This window comes from Muntiacus reevesi, chromosome 6 (genome assembly GCF_963930625.1).
Source record: "Muntiacus reevesi chromosome 6, mMunRee1.1, whole genome shotgun sequence".
Lineage (NCBI taxonomy): Eukaryota > Metazoa > Chordata > Mammalia > Artiodactyla > Cervidae > Muntiacus > Muntiacus reevesi.
In genome coordinates, this window is record NC_089254.1 from 12299565 (window position 1) to 12306181 (window position 6617).

A 6617-nucleotide genomic window follows, 5' to 3' on the forward strand; every position below is an offset into this window, starting at 1 on the left:
GTTGGAGGACTTAAATTTCCCAACTTCAAAACTTGTTGTAAAGCTACAAAAATCAAGACAGTGTGGCACTGGCGTAAGGACACACGTGTAGATCAGCGGGGTAGAACTAAGAGCCCAGGGTTTATAAATGAACCCTCCATTTATAGTCAATTGACTTTTGGCAAATGCACCAAAAAAATTAAATAGGGGAAAGACTAATCTTTTCAATAAATGATACTGGGGCAACTGAATATTTGCATGCAAAAAGAAAAATAAAGTTGGACCTATACCTCACATCATATACAAAAATTAAATAAAAGCGCATCACAGACCTAAATGTAAGAGCTGAAAATATAGCACTCTTGGAAGAAAACATGGGCATAGATCTGTTACCTGGAATTTGGCAATGGTTTTTTAAAATATAAAAATGAAAGTATAAGAAACAAAAGAAAAAATTGACTAATTGGACTTTATCAAAACTAACACTTCTGTGCTACAAGGTATGCAATCAAGAAAGTGGAAAGACAGCCCACTGAATGGGAGAAAATATTTGCAAATCATATCTCTAATAAGGGACTTGCATCTAGAGTATATAAAGGACTCTCAGAACTCAGAATTGCATCTAGAGTATATAAAGGACTCTCAGAACTCAGAAATAAAAAGACAAACTAATTAAAAAATCAGAAAGGATCTGAACAGACATGCCTGCAAAAAAGGTACAGAAATGGTAAATCAAAACCACAATGGGATGTCACTTCATATATGTATAATAAAAAGATGGATAAGTTCTTGCTTGGGTGGCACATATACTAAAATTGGAACGTTATAGAGAAGATTAGCATTGCCCCTGTGCAAGGATGACACAAACTCGTGAAGAACAAGCACTGGAGAGGAAGAGGAGAAATTAGTACCCTCATACACTGCTATTAAGAATGTAAAATAGTACACTTTGGAAAACAACCTGGAAACTCCTCAGAAGGTAAACATACTGTCACCCTGAATGTGTATAAGCTCAGTCGTGTCTGACTCGTTGTGACTCTATGGACTGTAGCCCGCCAAGCTCCTCTCTCCTTGAAATTTCCCAGGCAAGAATACTAGAGTGGGTTACCATTTCCTACTCCAGGGAATCTTCCCAACCCAGGGCTCGAACTTGTGTTTCTGGCATTGGCAGATGGGTTCTTTACCACTGTGTCACCTGGGAAGCCCTCAAGTCATTCTATGACCCAACAATTCCATTCCTACACCCAAGAAAATGCATGTCCACCAAAATATGTTGTATGTGAAAGATCACAGCGGCATTCTTCATAATAGTCAAAGAGTAGAAATAATCTAAATACCCACCAACTGATGGATGGATAATAATAAGTGGTATAGTCACACAAGGAAATATTATTTGGCAATAAAAAGGAATGAAATATTGACACATGCTACACATAGGCGAAGCTTGAAAACATTAAATGAAAGAAGTCATTCACAAGAGGCCACACATTGTTTGAATGATATTAAATGTCCAGAGCAGGCAAATCCATAGGGACAGAAGTGTATCAGTTGTTATCTAGGGCTGGGAGTGTTTGGGAGGTGACACCTAAAGAGAACAGAATTTCTTTTGGAGTGATAAAAATGTTCTAAAATTTACTGTGATGATACTCTCACAATTCTGAGAATATGCTAAAAACCATTGAATTGTACAGTTTAAATGAATGAATTGTGTGTCATATGATATTCATATTTTAATAAAATTGCTACCACAAAGGTCAATAGTGTATTAACCGAAGACTATACTCATTGAGGGATTTCCCAGGTGACGCTAGTGGTAAAGAACCCGCCTGCCAATGCAGGAGACATTAGAGACACAGGTTCAATCTCTGGGTTGGGAAGATCCCTTGGAGGAGGAAATGGCAACCCACTCCAGTATTCTTGCCTGGGAAATCCCATGGACAGAGGGGCCTGGCGGGATACAGTTCATAGAGTCGCACAGGGTCAGACATGTCTGAAGCAACTTAGCACACACACACATACTCATTGAAGAGGAAACTAATGAATTGGAAGACAGACCTGAGAAAATCACTCTGAATGCAACACAGAAACATCAAGAAATAGAGAACTTGAATGGGATACATTGTTTGAGAATCTCTATCATATGTCTAGCGGAGAGCCATAAAAGAGAGAATAGCACTGAAACATGTATATTACCATATGTGAAATAGATTGCCAGTCTAGGTTCGATGCATGACACGGGGCACTCAGGGCTGGTGCACTGGGATGACCCTGAGGGATGGGATGGGGAGGGAGGTGGGAAGGGGCTTCAGGATGGGGGACACATGTACACCCATGGCTGATTCATGTCAATGTATGGCAAAAACCACTACAGTATTGTAAAGTAATTAGCCTCCAATTAAAATAAATTAATTAATTTTTTTAAAAAAGAAAAGCAAATGAAGATATTTTAAAACATTGATCATGGCTAAGTAGTTTTCATGATTTAAGATAGATCAGAAGTCCAAGTCTGAAGGATTTCATGGAGAAGGAGCTGTTGCATATTCATATTTAAAGAAAACTTTAAATCCTATTGGGAGAAAAATCATATTGCTTATAAAGGAATGGTATTTAGCCTGACAAAACAATTCTGTTCAGTAGCAATGGGTGTCACAAAACAAAGAAACATCTTTAAGGTGCAGAGAAAAAAAAATCAACTTTTACCTAAAACTCTGTAACTGTTGGGTTGGTCAATAAAAAAATCTCAGACATCCTAAAAAGCAGTTTTTTAGAACTCATAGTTCTCTGCTTTTGAACTTCTGATTGACGTAATTCAGCAAGAAGGAAATTAAACCTGGAAGAAAGCTATGGAGTCAAGAAGCAACGCTAAACAACAAAATTCTAAGTGTGCTGAATAAAGTAAGAATGTCACCGAGCCTCATCCAACCATCTTACATTTCATATCAACCTATCAGGCAATATGATTAAACTTAGTATTGAACAGATTTGGGGTCTTAAGCTATTTTGAGGATCTTTTTATCTGGCATGAAAAGATTGAATTTTTGCAGGTGAAACTACAATTTAAAATGTTGCTCAGGTAGAGGTGTGTGTGTGTGTTTCAGGGAGAGGCATGTCTGGTTTGCTAACAAGTCTTCCCAGTCTCCAGGGAATTTGTGGCTGGCAAAAGACCAAATTATTGAAATGCAGGCATCAGAGCTGTCCCCATGGTTCTTTACCCCATCTCTCCATTCTCCATGTCTTACACTTCACTCTTCTCATTCCCATTTCCCATTCTCTGTCCCTACTGGCAGTGACCCCTTCACTGACTGCTGGACGCTGGGCGAGAAGCGAGAAAGCTGTTCAGTATATCCATGTCTTGGGACCCTTTTGGCAATTAGTTACATCTAATCTAAAGTCGCTAATGACTATTCAACCGGAATTTTTGCTGCTTTTAAAAACCATGGCATGTTCAAGATACAGTTTAAATGAGATGACCTGACCACTGTTGGCCAGGCCTTGGAGAAGCAAGTCTCCTGTGACTTACACAATGTACCTGGCCCAAAGTCTTAGGAAATGCATGGATCTTTGTTCTTCTGGCATGAAGATGCTGCTGCTGGGTGTCTCTGCAGACCATTTGTCAATCCCCTTTCAGGAAAACCCACTCTCCCAGGGTCCTAGCAGGGTACCACTGGATGGTAACTTTTGGTACAGTGAAGTATTATTCCTGTCTCAGTGGCCTGATGCGTTGCCTCAAGCTTCGTCCTCTTCTTCAGGTCACATTGCTTACTTTTCCCTTTGATCTTGTGAGGGACTGCTGCTTTCACAGCACTCCCCATTCTGAGCGCCGACGTCAGCGAGCTGATGGCTTCCATGCAGTTGGCAGAGCTCAGCTCACAGCTCTCTCTCATCCGCTTGAACAATCACAAACGGAAAGTCAAGCAGACCCTTTTCCGCACTTGTGCTATATTTATTCTTAGCACTCTGCTGACACTTGGCAACAGTCAGCGGAGCCAGGAGACACTTTGTTTGGATTAGGTCAACAGTCATCCTCTGAGATTTTCATCTATCTTGTTTGTTACGATGCAGTGGTCCCTGTTCCAGCATTCCATCCAAATCACAAATGGCTTGGATAAATCCATCTTGATAAATGACATGGAGAGATGAATCACTGGTATTTATTTGCTTTGAAATTCATGTTTAAATCAATCACAATTAATTAAATGACAATGATGTGTGTCTACCAACATTATTTTCTTAGTTAAGAAAACATGGATGCGAACTCTTAAAGAATTCCAGTTTCTCTAAACTATCCTAATGCTGCTGCTCTTTAGTCGCTGAGTTGTGTCTGACTCATTGCGACCCTATGGACTGTAGACCTCCAAGCTCCTCTGACATGGGATTTCCCAGGGAAGAATACAGGAGTGGGTTACCATTTCTTTCTCCAGGGAATCTTCCTGACCCAGGGATCGAACGTGCATCTCCTGCTTGGCGGGCGAATTCTTTACCACTGAGCCAGCTGGGAGGCCCTAAACTACCCAGATGTAAATATGTAGCTGCTTAGAAAGGCCATTGTCACTGCTGTTATAATTTCAGTTACTCTGAAGAAGATGTTAATATTCTTGCAAATATATATTAAGTTTAGTAGCTTTCTCTTTAAAGGAAGAGAATAGAGAAATGAGTATATACTCTGTAGAATGAAGCTAGGCTATTATAATTAAAGTTCCTGTGTAGGTTTCTACAAAGATTTAATGCTTTGTATTTTGACCTTCATAAATTTCTTCTCTTTAGAAATATAGATTTTCCATATCAGATACCCAGTTTTACTGCCTTTGCAATATGCTTCTCGTTTCATCATCACATCACCCACCTCACCGAATTGTATAACACTTCACAATTTTCAGCCTCTGGTGTCTACTTTGGTCTTCACAACAGTCTTGTGAGATAGGGCCACCAGATATTGTATGACTTTTCATTTTACCTTAGGTGTGAATTGTTTTTCTTCTTATAATTAGTGTAGTTATAGTAAAATTACTTATGCTATAAGAATTGTACAATGTCCAGTAAAAACCAGAAGAAATGTTAAGCTGTTGTAAAAACAGGCATTTCTGACTTAGGAGTCAGAGCCTCCTACGTGTACAGTAGAATAAACCTGGAAGCAAGCTAATGGGAAAAGGATGGTATCTAGTAAATGCAAAACAAACAAACAAACAAACAAAAAACACAACCCACAAACCAAGAGATACACAGAAAACACTGCCGTATTTGGCTTCTCAGTCTCTTCATGTTTTTCACACATGCCTCTCAGGCCACATGTTGATCTTTGAACTACATTTCTTTTCTTCTCCCCCTGCCCCACCTTCTCCCCAGAAATTGTGTGCCTTAATTTTAAACAGCTTTACCTACATTACAATTTTAAGCTATAGGATGTGGAGGAGTCTGAGTACTGTAGAAGTCAGGGCAAGTAACTGCTGGCTGCTTCAACAGCCAAACTTTAAAATCTCATTTACTCAACACAACAAAATATTACTTCTTACTCTTGTTACAGTCAAGTGCAAGCCAGACAGATTTTCTTTAGTGAGATCTCAGAGGTCCGGGCTGCTTTCACATTGTAACATGGGAAGGCAGAAATTCACACATGCTCATAACTACCGTGGACCCAGAGGAGAACACCATTTACGTTCACATTTCCGATGGTCAGAGCTGGTCATGAGGTCTCAGGTCAAGTACAATGTTGAGAAATGTAGAGGAACATATTGAGTATCTGGTGATCACTAACTGTATCTCCTGGGCTTCCCTGGTAGCTCAGCTGGTAAAGAATCCGCCTGCAAAGCAAGAGACCTGGGTTTGATCCCTGGGTTGGGAAGATCCCCTGGAGAAGGGAACAGGTACCCACTCCAGTATTCTGGCCTGGAGAATTCCATGGACTGTATAGTCCACGGGATCACAGAGTTGGGCATTACTGAGTGATTTTCACTTTCAACTGTATCTGCTGTGTTTCCCTGAATTTTCATTGGAAGGACTGATGCTGGAAGCTGAAGCTCCAATGCTTTGGCCACCTGATGAAACGAGCTTACTCCTTGGAAAAGAACCTATTGTTGGGAAAGATTGAGGGCAGGAGAAGGGGGTGATAGAGGATGAAATGGTTAGATGGTATGACCGATGCAATGGACATGAGTTTGAATGAACTCTGGGAGACAGTAAAGGATGGGGAAGGAAGCCTGGCATGCTGCAGTCCATGGGGTCACAAAGAGTTGGACATGACTAAACAACTGAACTATATCTCCTATGAATGTACAGAGTGGTTTTGACTCATAGAAAATTAGAACTGAAAAAGATTTTGGAGAACATCTAGTTTAATCTATTTCCTTATAGCATCAGAGGTTAAAGAGGCTGAATGACTTGGCCAAATCTGCACAAACTGGCTGAGGAAGGCGTGATCATAATTAGTAGTGCTTACTAAGCTCTTATTACGTCCAGGCACTATGTCAACACATCTGTGTGCCTTATCTTCTTGAAGCCTCACATTGGCCCCATAAGACAGATGCTGTTCTTATCTTCATTTTAAGGATGACAAAGCTTAGAGAAGACAGGTAAGCAACTCAGGTCACGCAGTTAATAAATGGCAGAAGGCAAATTCAAACCCAGACTGCCTATCATGAAAA

General features: G+C 40.2%; 1 non-coding gene across 1 annotated transcript; it reads left to right on the forward strand.

Annotated features, from left to right (window-relative positions):
• Positions 1–764: 764 nt before the first annotated feature.
• LOC136171263 (U6 spliceosomal RNA) lies at positions 765–869 on the forward strand. Its single transcript, XR_010663810.1, has one exon. It is a non-coding gene; the product is annotated as a U6 spliceosomal RNA (small nuclear RNA).
• The last annotated feature ends 5748 nt before the right edge of the window (positions 870–6617 follow it).